Here is a 13,493-nt window from a genome sequence, read left to right on the forward strand (position 1 = left end):
CCAACACAAATGTCACGCATCTTGTACACCAATATGTAAGCAGCGTATCGACATAAATATATTTAACACTATATATATATATATATATATATATATATATATACTCCCTCCCACTAAGATGTATATATGTTTCTGGTAAGCAACATTATGTAAAGCATGAACAATCAGTAGAATAACGTAATTATAAAAAACAAGTTACTTTAAATTCGACGTACGGCGGAACGATGGAAAATAAGGTGTATGTTGTTGTTACGCTACTGTGACCACTGCATAACTTTATCTCTTTTTTTTCAAATGGCGTGCGACTCTAATTGAGTTGGTTTTTATCTTCTCCTCCCACTCTCAGCGTCTCCAATATATATACAAGTCAATTTAGGGTTTTTAATAATTTTTAAAATCCACAAATGTTCTTGTTGCTCATTTTAGAAACAAAATTAAATAGTATTAACTAAAACTAAATAAAATTAAATATTAAACAATAACTAAAATAAAAAATATAATAAAAACACCAATAATTCTATTTAATTTTTCTAAACACTCTAAAAAAATGAAAAAAATAAAAGCCTCTAAAATAAATAAAAAGTCGGGCGCAAAAATGCCCGAAAAATAAATTAACCGCACCAAAATGATCAGCGTGAAATAAACTTCTCGAAAATATACCGCGTTTGATTTAATTTTGAAATAAATTTTTACTGGTTGACAGGTCCAGACGGATCAAAATGCGACCAAAACAAGTCAAAAAAAATAAAATGAGCACGCTAGGTTAAACTACGTGAAATGTAGATTAATATAAATGACGCCTGCAAGCTCGATTTTGAAATTCTTTTTGTCCACTAATTTTACGCACAATTGACATTCAGTTTGACCGATTTGTCTATAAATCAGAGAAATTATTTTGACTGACAATTTGGACATTTTGCATGGTATGATATCATATGATGTTGATGACTCGATGAATGTATTTATTCGGCGATTCAGAGTCAAAATTGGGGTATGACAGTTGCCCCTATTTAAATAGCTTTACCAAATGGTATGAGTGATGACAATCCTCATAGTATCTTGGTGAAAGATATTTAAGTACAAAAGACTCAAATTTTGTCCCTAAATGTCGATGACAAGATATGGTATGCATGCATGAATGATTTTTTTTTTGTTCGTTGGGGTTATGATGTGAGGTGAACCTTAACATGATTTTTTTTTAATGATGGATGATGGATAGATCTGTGGGGAATGATGGAGATACAATGGTGGTGATTCACAGGAAATGTCAAAGACAATGGGTGAGGACTCACTGGGGATGACAAATTGTTGGGAAAAGGGTACTGGGGAATATTCAAAGTATGTTTTATCAATAGGTTCAGACATGACCTGACACTTTAGAGTATATCTGACAGATCTGGAGATTTCTCATAAGAAATTCATCCAATCGGAGATTTTGGAGATTCCTAACATGGAATTTATCCAAGACAAGAATAAATTGGAGTCTTCTCACTAGAAGATCACCTAAACAACAAGACATTGGAATTTTCTTACTAGAAAATCATATTTACAAAACAAGATTAGGAGTCTTCTTGCGAGAAGATCATCCATGTAAAAGGCTAAGACGGTCTTTAATGAAGAAATCAATCAAGACAAACATCATTAGAGTTTTTTCTAACTAGAATAACATCCAAGCTTCTGGGAAGTCCTTAAGATGAATAGTCAAGCATGACTTTCTAGGAACCATCAGGAAAAAACAGGGTAATTAAACTCTCTGTATGTGCCAACAAATGTTGGATTTTGACCCTAAGTATTGGTTACAACCAGCTTATAACAGATTGGCACCAGTTACAACTGGAATTTTAAATGATGTTGGTGACAACCAAACTCCAAGCACCAATTATGATTGGATTTGCAAACAGAATGCCGGTTATGACAGGACTTTTGGAGGATGCCAATAATAATTGGACTTTGAGGACAGAGTGCTAGCAACAACTGGTCTTTTGGGTCAAAGGACAACAATCAACGACAAGACCTGGGTCAGTGTAAAATGAGCACGGCGTACACTTCGGATTATGCATGATTGGAATTTTCTTTTATGCATGATATGTGAATGATCATTATATGAAAATGTTGACTCTACATAGACTTGGAGTTTGTGGAGACTCTTTATGGAGATTTTGATTCCTCAACACCAATTACTCAACCAAAATGGCCTGTGATGGATGCTGCTAACGAAAAATTCATCAAGCTTGATAGTTGTTTTTGTCCAATAGATCATTCCAGAAGGTTGACAAGTTATACCCCATAGAGATCTTTGTTACGGTGATCTAGGGGTGCTTCTGCAACCTTGAGACTTTCGATATTCCTTTTAATCTTCCCATATTCCAAAGAAAAAATTATGTTCTTTCAATATGTGTTAAAAAATCTTTTCAAGTTCAAAATATCATTATTAACAAAAAAATGGCATTTTGCATAACAGAGAAAGAACACGGTGACAATTTTGATAGACAAATTTTGTATTTATTAAAGAATGGTAGCGCGTAAATGGCGGAACTCCACGGAATATTACAATTTTGAAAATGGAAATGGGGAAAGGGTTTACATTGAATCCAAAAACCACTACTAGCCCTAATAACCATGACTCCACAACACCTTGCTTCTGAAAAGAGCAGTTGGATTGATCTTCCTCCTTTGGCTCTTCTTGTGTTGATTAACAGTATCTGATGCAGTCTTTGTCTTTAGTCCCTAATTTTTGCTTGGACCGCGCTTTCGGGTTTCCAGTCCACCAGGATGCTCTTTTTTGCCTAAGTCGCCCTTTCAGGTTTTTAACTTAGCGAGCTATCATTTTTTTCTATTTTATCCCTAACTTTTTCCTGGATCTCCCTTTCGGGTTTTCAATCCACCGGGATACCCATTTTTGCCTAAGTCACCTTTTCAGATTTTTGACTTAGCGGGTTTTTATTAGGCATAGTCGCCTTTCGGGTTTTCAATCCACCGGGAGTCCACTTCCGACGTAAATCTTTGTGCACATGCAAAAATCTTCTTGAGAACGAGATCTCCTTCTTTGAATTCCCGAAGATGGACTTTCTTATCAAACACCCTTTTAAGCCGTTTTTGGTACAATTGTCCATGGCATATAGCGGTCATACGCTTCTCATCAACGAGGTTCAACTAGTCATATCTGTTCTGAACCCATTCAACTTCTTCCAGCTTGGTTTCCATCAAGATTCTCATAGATGGTATCTCTACTTCAATTGGGAGAACTGCTTCCATCCCGTATACTAAAGAGAAAGGGGTTGCCCCTATTGAAGTATGAACCGAGGTCTGATATCCATGTAGTGCAAAAGGTAGCATTTCGTGCCAATCCCTATAAGTTTTCACCATCTTCTGTAGAATCCTCTTGATGTTTTTATTAGTGGCTTCAACAGTGCCATTCATCTTTGGACGATATGAGGAAGAGTTATGATGCTTAATCTTGAAGTTCTCGCACAGCTCTTTCATTATTTTGTTGTTCAAATTTGTCCCATTATCTGTGATGATCCAGCTTGGAATTCCATAGCGGAAAATGATCTCTTTTTTTAAGAAACGAGCAACCGTCTGCTTTGTTGTGTTGGCGTAAGAAGCGGCTTCTGCCCATTTGGTAAAATAATCAATTGCTACTAGAATGAAGCAGTGACCATTTGAGGCTTTAGGCTCTATGGAGCCAATCATGTCAATGTCCCACGTTGAGAAAGGCCAGGGTGATGTTAAGACATTCAGTAACGTTGGCGGCACATGCACTTTGTTAGCATAAGTTTGTCACTTGTGGCATTTTCTGGCATAGTTGAAATAATCAGACTCCATGGTCAACCAGTAATAACCAGCTCTCAAAATCTTTTTAGCCATGGCATGCCCATTGGCATGAGTCCGAAAAGATCCCTCATGAATCTCTTTGATTAACAGGTCTGCTTCGTGTCTATACATGCATCTCAGCAAAATGATGTCGTGGTTCCTCTTGTATAACACACCATTTCTTAGGAAGAATCTGGATGCTAACTTCCTTAGGATCTTTTTATCCAGGGTTGTAGCATTTGTTGGATACTCTTGATTTAGCAGGTAGTGTCTGATGTCGTGAAACCAAGGTTTTCCATCGGCTTCCTCTTCAACCAATTGATAATAAGTTGGCTCAGTTTTTCGCTATATTTGGATGAGCGGTGCTTCATTGAGAAATCTAACTTGGTACATTGAGGCTAACATATCCAGAGCGTCATCTACTTGATTTTTTGTCCTTGGGATATGACGGAAATTGACTTCACCAAAGTATTTTATCAATTCCACGATGTATGCACGATATAGGATCAACTTGGTATCACGGGTTTCCTATTCACCTTTGACTTGGTAGATTACCAGGGCTGAGTCTCCACACACCTCAAGGATCTTGATTCAGAGGTCAATTGCAGCTTCAATACCCAAGATGCACGCCTCGTATTCTGCTATATTATTTGTACATTCAAAACACAACCTTGTTGTGAAAGGAGTATAGCCACCATTTGGATTCATCAAAATAGCTCCCACACCATGCCCCATGTAATTGGAGGAACCATCAAACATTAGCCTCCATCAAGATCCTAGTTCAGGTCCTTCGTCAGGGCTTGGGATCTCATAATCTTTTATAGCCATAATATCTTCATCAGGGAAGTCAAACTTCAATGACTCATAGTCTTCGACAGGTTGGTGTGCAAGGTAGTCAGATAACACACTTCCTTTAATGGCCTTTTGGGTTACATACTGGATGTCATACTCAGACAACAATATCTACCAACGGGCAAGTCTTCTAGTTAAAGCAGGATTTTCAAAAATGTACTTTATTGGATCCATCTTGGAAATCAACAAAGTCGTATGACAAATCATATATTTCCTAAGACGGTTGGCGGCCCATGCTAGAGCGCAACAAGTCTTCCTCAAGAGCGAATATCCGGATTCACAATCGGTAAAAAATTTTCTCAAGTAATAGATAGCATGCTCCGTTTGGCCGGTTTTGTCGTGTTGTCTTAGAACACATCCCATAGACTCTTCAAGCACAGTCAAATACATAAATAGCGGCTTCCCTTGAATAGGTGGAATTAGGATAGGAGGCTCTTGCAAGTAATTTTTTATCTTCTCAAAAGCTCCTTGACAATTAGGATTCCATTTAACTGCTTGATTTTTGTGAAGCAACTTGAAGATGGGCTAACACGTAGCAGTCATATGGGAGATAAACCTGGAGATGTAATTCAAACGTCCAAGGAAACCTCTGACTTCTTTTTCGGTACGTGGAGTAGGCATTTCTTGTATTGCTCTAACTTTGTCTGGATCTACCTCAATTCCTTGTTGACTAACAATAAATCCAAGTAATTTTCCGGATCGAACCCCAAATGTGCATTTAGCAGGATTTAAACATAGTCGGAACTTTTTGAGGCGTTCAAATAGCTTTTGCAAGTGGTTCATATGGTCCTTCTCACTTTGAGATATAGAGATCGTGTCATTGACATAAACCTCAATCTCTTTGTGCATCATATCATGGAAGAGGGTGACCATCGCTCTTTGGTAGGTTGCCCCCGCGTTCTTCAGACCGAAGGGCATGACCTTGTAGCAATATGTTCCCCAAGGGGTGATGAACATGGTCTTTTCCATATCATCAGGATCCATCTTGATCTGATTGTAGCCTGAGAATCCATCCATAAAGGAGAAGACAGCAAATTTAGCAGTGTTGTCTACCAGAGTGTCAATATGTGGTAGAGGGAAGTCGTCCTTTGGACTAGGTTTGTTCAAATCCCTATAATCGACACACATCCTAACCTTGCCATCCTTTTTGGGTACAGGTACAATGTTGGCTACCCGTTGAGGATACTTTTAAACTGCTAGGAAACCGGCATCAAATTGTCTTTTGACCTCTTCACGAATCTTCATAGCCATGTTCGATCGTGTTCTTTGGAGTTTCTGCTTCACCGGTGGGCATTCTGGTTGAAGTGGTAGCTTGTGCACAACAATATCAGTGTCTAGACCTGGCATATCCTGGTATGACCACGCGAACACATCGGTGAACTCTTGCAACAACTTGACCAATCTTTCTTTGATGCTTGTCTCAAGCGTGGCTCCAATCTTGACCTCTTTCTTCTCTTTCTCTGTTCCAAGGTTGATTATCTCCACCGACTCTTGATGTGGCTGGAAGGCTTTGGACTCATGCTCGAGCAGCTGTTAGGGACCAATTAGTACTACTTTTTATATCATTTTATTGGTCCCTTTTTCCAAGTTTTGATGTAATTACACACTTTTATTCTCACTATTTTGTATAAATGCAATTAGGTTTATATTATGTTGTTTTGAATAGTTATTTCACATATTTGTTAGTTTTGTAGAATTGTTGGGCAAGAGAGCTTTGGAATGCACAATTTTAATTTGGAAGAAGTGTTGAATGCAATTTGGAGGCCTAATTTTGAAGAAAATCACTTGGAAGACTATTTGGATGAAGCTTGCAAAGCAAGGAGGCTGAGGTAGCTTCAGTTCGCGCCGCGAACCCCCTTCGCGCCGCGAAGCCTACGAATCCAGCAAGCTGCTTTTGGCCAAGGGTGCTGTTTTTCAAGGCCAGCTGGTTTTGCCATTTTGGTGTTTGCCTTAGGGGAGCTTTTCTGCTTTGGATGAAAATGATCATTTTAGGAAATGTCAACCCTTTTAGAAAATCAGAATGGAAATTGTTCAAAAAAAATACACACATTCATTGATAGTTAAAGTTTTTTGTAAGAAAGAAAAACAGAGTTTTCTTCCATTGCATTTTGCTTTTCAAAATGATGATGAGGAGCTAAACCCCATTTTGTCAAGATTGGAGGTAGTAGCTATTCCTATTTGTGTATGTATTTCATTTGACTCTTATATATGATAAAAGATTGTTGATGTATTGAATGATATTTTTGCCCTAAGTTGAATATCAGATTTGAATAGTTGTTGAAAGAGATTATTTAAGTCTTGACAGAAAATATGCTTTCAAGTAGTGAATAAGTTATAGAGATAGATTTATTCATTACTCTTCTTTTGTATCAACCATTAAAGATTGCTATATTGATAGTTAGGTGGAGAGATCGTCTAAGGATAAATATAGTGATTATCACAATATCATTTAGACATAAATGATATTGAGAGGATACTTGAACATCATCAATAATCTTAAATATATATAGTTATCATAAGGAATCATAAGCACTTGGAATAGTGAACTCCAATCTTGCCAAGCTTTTACATTTGATTAAAACCATTTTATTGTTTTAGTGACATTTTACTCAAAAAGATAACTTTCCAAACAAAACAATTTGGTTACTTTCTAAACTTATAACAATTTGGATTATAGAACGGCGGTCATAACAACCAATCTCTGTGGATACGATATAAAAATATTTGCCGAAGATATACTTTTCAACAAATTGGCGTTGTTGCCGGGGATTGGTGTTCGATATTACAAGCATTGCAATAATTCATTGTTTTAAGTTTTGTTACTTTTATTACTATCCATCTTGTGTTTCACTTGGTTTGTTAGTTTTGTAGATTCTAGTGCATGCGAGGAAAAGCTACCGAGGAGCAATTTCAATTTGATCCCGAAATTGAAAGAACACTTAGGAAGCTCAATAGCAAAACACGAAGAAGAAGGAAACTAGCCGAAGAGAGGAACCGGAGAGAAGAAGCATCTACTTCCGCACTTGTTCAAATCGAAGAAGTGGTTGTAGAGACTTTTGACGGAAACATGGCGGATGACAATCGTACCGAAATGTCCGTAAATAGTCCAAGAAGGAATGCTCAATTTGCCCATGGAGGAAGAAATACGGAGATGAAGACCGAAATCCTCCAACTTCTCTATGCAAATCCGTTCACCGGAATGGACCATGAAGATCCGTATACCCATCTCATCAAATTCTATGAGATTGCGGGTTCTACGTGAATTGATGAAACGAGTGAAGAGGCATTATTCAAAAGGATGTTCCCACACTCCTTAGTGGGAAAGGCAAAGGAGTGGTACCTTGATCAAGCACCAAGAGTGATGACGAATTGGAATTTGTTAGAAGAAAAGTTCTTAGAAAGATATTTTCCTCAATCCCGATTCATGGAAGCCAAAACGGCTATTGCGGTATTCACTTAAGGAAGCAACGAGTCTCTAAATGAGGCTTGGGAAAGATTCAAGTCAATGTTGAGGAAATGCAAGGGTCATGGTTTTGATGAGCTCACTCAAATCCATATTTTTCTAAATGGGCTCCAATCAACTCACAAGACACTTTTGGATGCTACCGCGGGTGGCTCTCTTATGTCAAAAAATGCGGAAGAAGCTAAAGTCATTATTGACCGGATGGCACTCAATGATCGCCAAAGTCAACATGACCGTAGCCCATCACAATGTAAACCGAGAGTTCTTGAGTTAAATACCAATGACGTCATTCTTGCTCAAAACAAGCTACTCTCTCAACAAGTGGAGTTGCTTACTCAACAAATGGCCAAGCTTCCACAGCAAATGAAGGAAATTCAAGGATCTCAAATTCGACATCAAGTAGCATGTTGCGAATTATGTCAAGGAGATCATCCTACTGGTTTTTGTCCTCCACTAGAAGAAGTGAGTTATGTGAACAACCAAAATCAAAGCTATCAAAGACAACCTCCTAACAATCAAGGTTATCAACCAAGAAACAATCAAGGCTATCAACCATCAAGGTTCAACAATCAAAATTTTCAACAACAAAGTCCCTATCAACACCCAAACTCTCAAGGCCAACAATCGCAAGGAGGAAATTCCAAGCTAGAGGACACTCTTCAACAATTCATGCAAGCTTCCATGGCAAATCAGAAGAGTAACGAAGCAGCAATTAAGAATCTGGAAAATCAAGTAGGCCAACTTGCGAAGCAACTGTCGGAACAAAACGCAGGATCTTCCTTTTCCGCTAACACTCAAACCAATCCAAAGGAGCATTGTAAAGCAATTGTCACGAGGAGCGGTAAAGAGTTGACAAGTGAAAAAAGTGAGGAAATCACAGTAGAGAATGATATGGATGGGGTGCTGGAAAAAGAGGATATGGTTGGTGGAAGGGAGAAAGTGGTTGGAACTCTTCAGTTCGCGCCGCGATCCCCCTTCGCACCACGAAAAGAGCAGGATTTGCCAACAGAGAAGCAGACTGAATTGGAGGTGAAAAAGGATGCTGAACCAAGAAAGAAGAAGAAAGGAGAGAAAGGTGTGAGCGTCATTCCAACCCAACATCTACCTTATCCGCATGCTCCATCGAAGAAGGACAATGCTAGGCATTATGCACGGTTCATGGACATATTCAAACAACTTCAAATAAATATTCCATTTGCCGACGCATTAGAGCAAATGCCACGGTACGCAAAGTTCATGAAGGACATTCTTACAAAGAAAAGGAGACACGTGGAAGACGAAACCATCTTGCTTGATGCACGTTGTAGTGCCATCATTCAAAAGACTCTCCCAAGGAAGGAATTTGATCCGGGCCGAGTCGTTTTACTGGTAACCATTGGAAGCACATACATTGGTAATGGTTTGATTGACTTGGGATCTAGCATCAATCTAATCCCCCTATCCATTGTTAAAATATTGGGAAATATTGAGATTAAATCAACAAGGATGACTTTACAACTAGCCGACAAATCTACCACTTCACCATATGGAATTGCTCAAGACATGTTAGTGAAAGTGGACAAATTCTTGTTTCCGGTAGATTTCGTGATAGTAGAGATGGATGAAGATCGTGATGTTCCTCTAATTCTTGGAAGGCCATTCATGAAAACAACCCGGATGATGATTGACATTGATGATGGACTAATGAAGGTGAGAGTGCAAGATGAAGAGGTGACCTTTAATCTTTTTGAAGCCATGAAGCATCCAAATGACAAGCATGATTCTTTCCGAATCGATGCAATAGAAGAAACAAAGGAAGACTTGGATGAGACAAAGAAAATGGAAGAACCAAAACTCGAGTTGAAAATGCTACCTTCACACTTGAAGTATGTGTTCCTTGGTGACGAGTGTACTAAACCGGTGATCATTAGCAACACCTTGTCCACAAAAGAGGAATACAAATTGGTACAAGTGCTGAAAAAGAATGAAGGTGCAATAGGGTGGGTGTTATCCGACTTGAAGGGTATTAGTCCGGCCTATTGTATGCATAAGATCATGATGGAAGAGAATTTCAAACCCGTTACACAACCTCAAAGGCGTCTAAATCCATCGATGAAAGAAGTAGTTCGGAAAGAAGTTGTCAAACTCTTGAAAGCCGGAATGATTTATCCTATCTCCGATAGTGAATGGGTGAGTTTGGTACAAGTAGTTCCCAAGAAAGGTGGCATGACGGTTATCAAAAATGAGTTGATTCCAACAAGAACGGTAACCGGGTGGAGGATGTGTATTGACTATAGAAAACTAAGCTACAAGGAAAGATCACTTCCCACTACCTTTCATGGATCAAATGTTGGAAAGGTTAGCCGGCAAAAAATTTCTATTGTTTCTTGGACGGGTATTCGGGGTACAACCAAATTTCGGTCAATCCGGCAGATCATGAGAAGACAGCTTTTACATGTCCTTTTGGCATCTTTGCTTACCGAAGAATGCCTTTTGGGTTATGTAATGCACCGACAACATTTCAACGGTGTATGCAAGCGATATTCTCGGACTTAATAGAAGAATGCATTGAGGTGTTCATGGATGATTTCTCTGTTTATGGATCATCTTTTGATTTGTGCTTAAAGCATCTTGATATGGTTTTGGGAAGATGCGTGGAGACCAACTTAGTACTCAATTGGGAAAAATGCAACTTCATGGTCACCGAAGGTGTTGTACTCGGACACAAGATATCCTCCGAAGGATTAGAAGTTGACAAAGCTAAGGTGGAAGTTATCGAGAAACTACCACCTCCAACAAATATAAAAGGAATAAGGAGCTTTCTCGGACATGCCGGTTTCTACCGGAGATTCATCAAAGATTTTTCAAAGATGGCAAAGTCATTGAGTAACTTGCTCAACAAAGGTACGCACTTTCTTTTCGATGAGTCATGTCTTAAAGCTTTCCTTGATTTAAAAGAAAAGTTAGTCACCGCACCCATAATCGTGGCACCAAATTGGAAACTTGATTTTGAACTTATGTGTGACGCAAGCGATTATGCGGTTGGTGCGGTGTTGGGTCAAAGAAGAGATAAAGTTTTTCATGTTATCCACTATGCTAGTAAAGTGTTAAACGAGGCACAAGTCAATTATGCAACAACTAAAAAAGAGTTACTAGCTATAGTATACGCATTGGAAAAGTTTAGAGCTTACTTGATCGGGTCAAAAGTTGTAGTCTACACTGACCACTTGGCAATCAAATATTTGCTAACCAAACCGGATTCCAAACAAAGACTAATTTGCTGGACAGTAAATGGCCAAAGACTCAAAGTCTACCACAGTGGCGACGTAAATCGGGATGTGTGTGTCATTTCTCTATCCGAACCGGGCTAATCATTGAACCGTCGAGCTCTAAACGATGTTAAATAAAGCGTTTGTTAGGAGGCAACCCAACGTTGTAAGTCTGCATTTTAAATTTTCTCAATTATGCTGTGTTGATATTCTGTTGTGTTAAATTTTGTGAAACTTGGGTTTTGTCCACTGCAGTTCGCCCCGCGACCATCTTTCGCCCAGCGAACTGAATGCAAAGCTTCAGTTCGCACCGTGAACAAAGTTCGCCCCGCGAACGGTGCGTGGCAGAACCACTTAAGTGCTGTTTAGGTTATTTTTTCTGTCCATTCTATTTCATTTTCAAAACAACAACTTTCCCTCTTTTCCACTCCCACTTCCAAACTTCCAAAACTAAAAAAAAATCCTTCTCCATCTCCCAAATCCTCATTTGTTAACAAAGAATCAAGTGAAATTCAATAAGGTATGTTGTTCTTTTCATGTTCTCTTCTCCATTCCTTTCGGGTGCTCATTTAGGTAAGGTTAGGGTTCTGTAAAAATTGAAACTTGATACATGAAATAACCTTGCATGTCTAATATGGGTTCAAATTAGGATTAGGATAGAGATTGTGATTATGACTGTTGGAAGTAATAACCTTCAAATCTTTGGAACCCTAGAAGGCTCCTGGAGATTTCCTAGTTCGCAGGGTTCGCGCCGCGAATGGGCCTTCGCGCTGCGAACTGGGAAATTCCAGTGCCATGTTTTATGTTGTTGATTGCTAACTCTCTTCATGTTTTGTTATGTGGTTGTTCTGATGTTTATTGCAGATGTCTAAGAGAACCAAAACCACAGCTTCCGTTTATCCTCGTTCATTGAGACGGTTCACAAGTGACGAACACGAAGAACGATTTGAAAACTTAATCAAGAGAACCATCCAACCGGAAAGGTTCATCCGTTTATCACCGGGTGGGACTTATCGGAATTTGGTTTCAAATTTTGAGAGAAGAAGGTGGACCAAAATTTGTGAACCAGAGGCGGCAATCAATTATGATATTGTACGAGAGTTCTATGCAAACGCCATGCATCTTGAAGAGGGAGTAACTTTCAACTACCAAACAAGGGTAAGAGGCAGGATTATTTCTTTTGGCAAAGATGCAATTAACTCATATCTTGGTAATCCTCTAACCTTGGGAGAGAATGAACGGTGCGAGTATCGTACCCAGGAATTGGCAAACGTTTGGGATCTTCCAGCGGTAAGTGCTACCTTGTGCCTTAAAGAAAAGACATTTGACCTAAATGATCAAGGACTTCCAAAATCATGGAAAAGAGAAAATCTAAATCTGGAAGCAAGGGCATTTCTGGTGCTGCTGTTGAACAATATCCGGCCAAGGAGCCACAACACCACGATCCCTTTGGATGTAGGGTATTTGATGTACTATATTATGATCGGCAAATCTGTGGATGTAGCATCAATCATAGCGGGAGAAATGTGGAAGATGGCTATAAGCGGAACAAAATTTGGTGGTAAAGCAAGTGTGCTTGCATACCCGGGGCTGATCATGGGACTTTGCCGACGGGCGAATGTTGCCATTCCGGATGAAGTACATTTCTCTATCACTAGTGTGATTAACGATGCTTATCTGAATAGGTTCTGCCAAAGCCATATGGACAGAGCCGAAGGAGCTGGGACTTCGTCATCCAGACCCCGAGCCCGCACTACTCCAATCTTCGACCAGATGGCGTTTGCCAATTATTGCTGCGAGAGCTTTGAGGCCTCTAGGAGGTCTCAATCATTTATCTTTGATGCTATGCAGCAACAATTCCAGAACACGTTCCTTGCACCCGAAGTCCGCACATTTCCTTCTCAGGCGGAATATGTCGCTTATGCTAATTGGCCTGAGGGCAGGCCAGCTTTTATCGGGGTGCAGGAAGTGGTGCAAACCATAATGAGGAGATGGAGGACGTCCTTGGATCTGTTGGTGGTGGCTAAGAGGAGGAAGATTGAGGAGTTGGTGAATTTGAGGAGTTTATTTTATTTTGAGTTTCTTTGTATTATTTTGCTTTTGTAAAAATTTTATTG

Source organism: Lathyrus oleraceus, chromosome 3, assembly GCF_024323335.1.
Source record: "Lathyrus oleraceus cultivar Zhongwan6 chromosome 3, CAAS_Psat_ZW6_1.0, whole genome shotgun sequence".
Classification (NCBI taxonomy): Eukaryota; Viridiplantae; Streptophyta; class Magnoliopsida; order Fabales; family Fabaceae; genus Lathyrus; species Lathyrus oleraceus.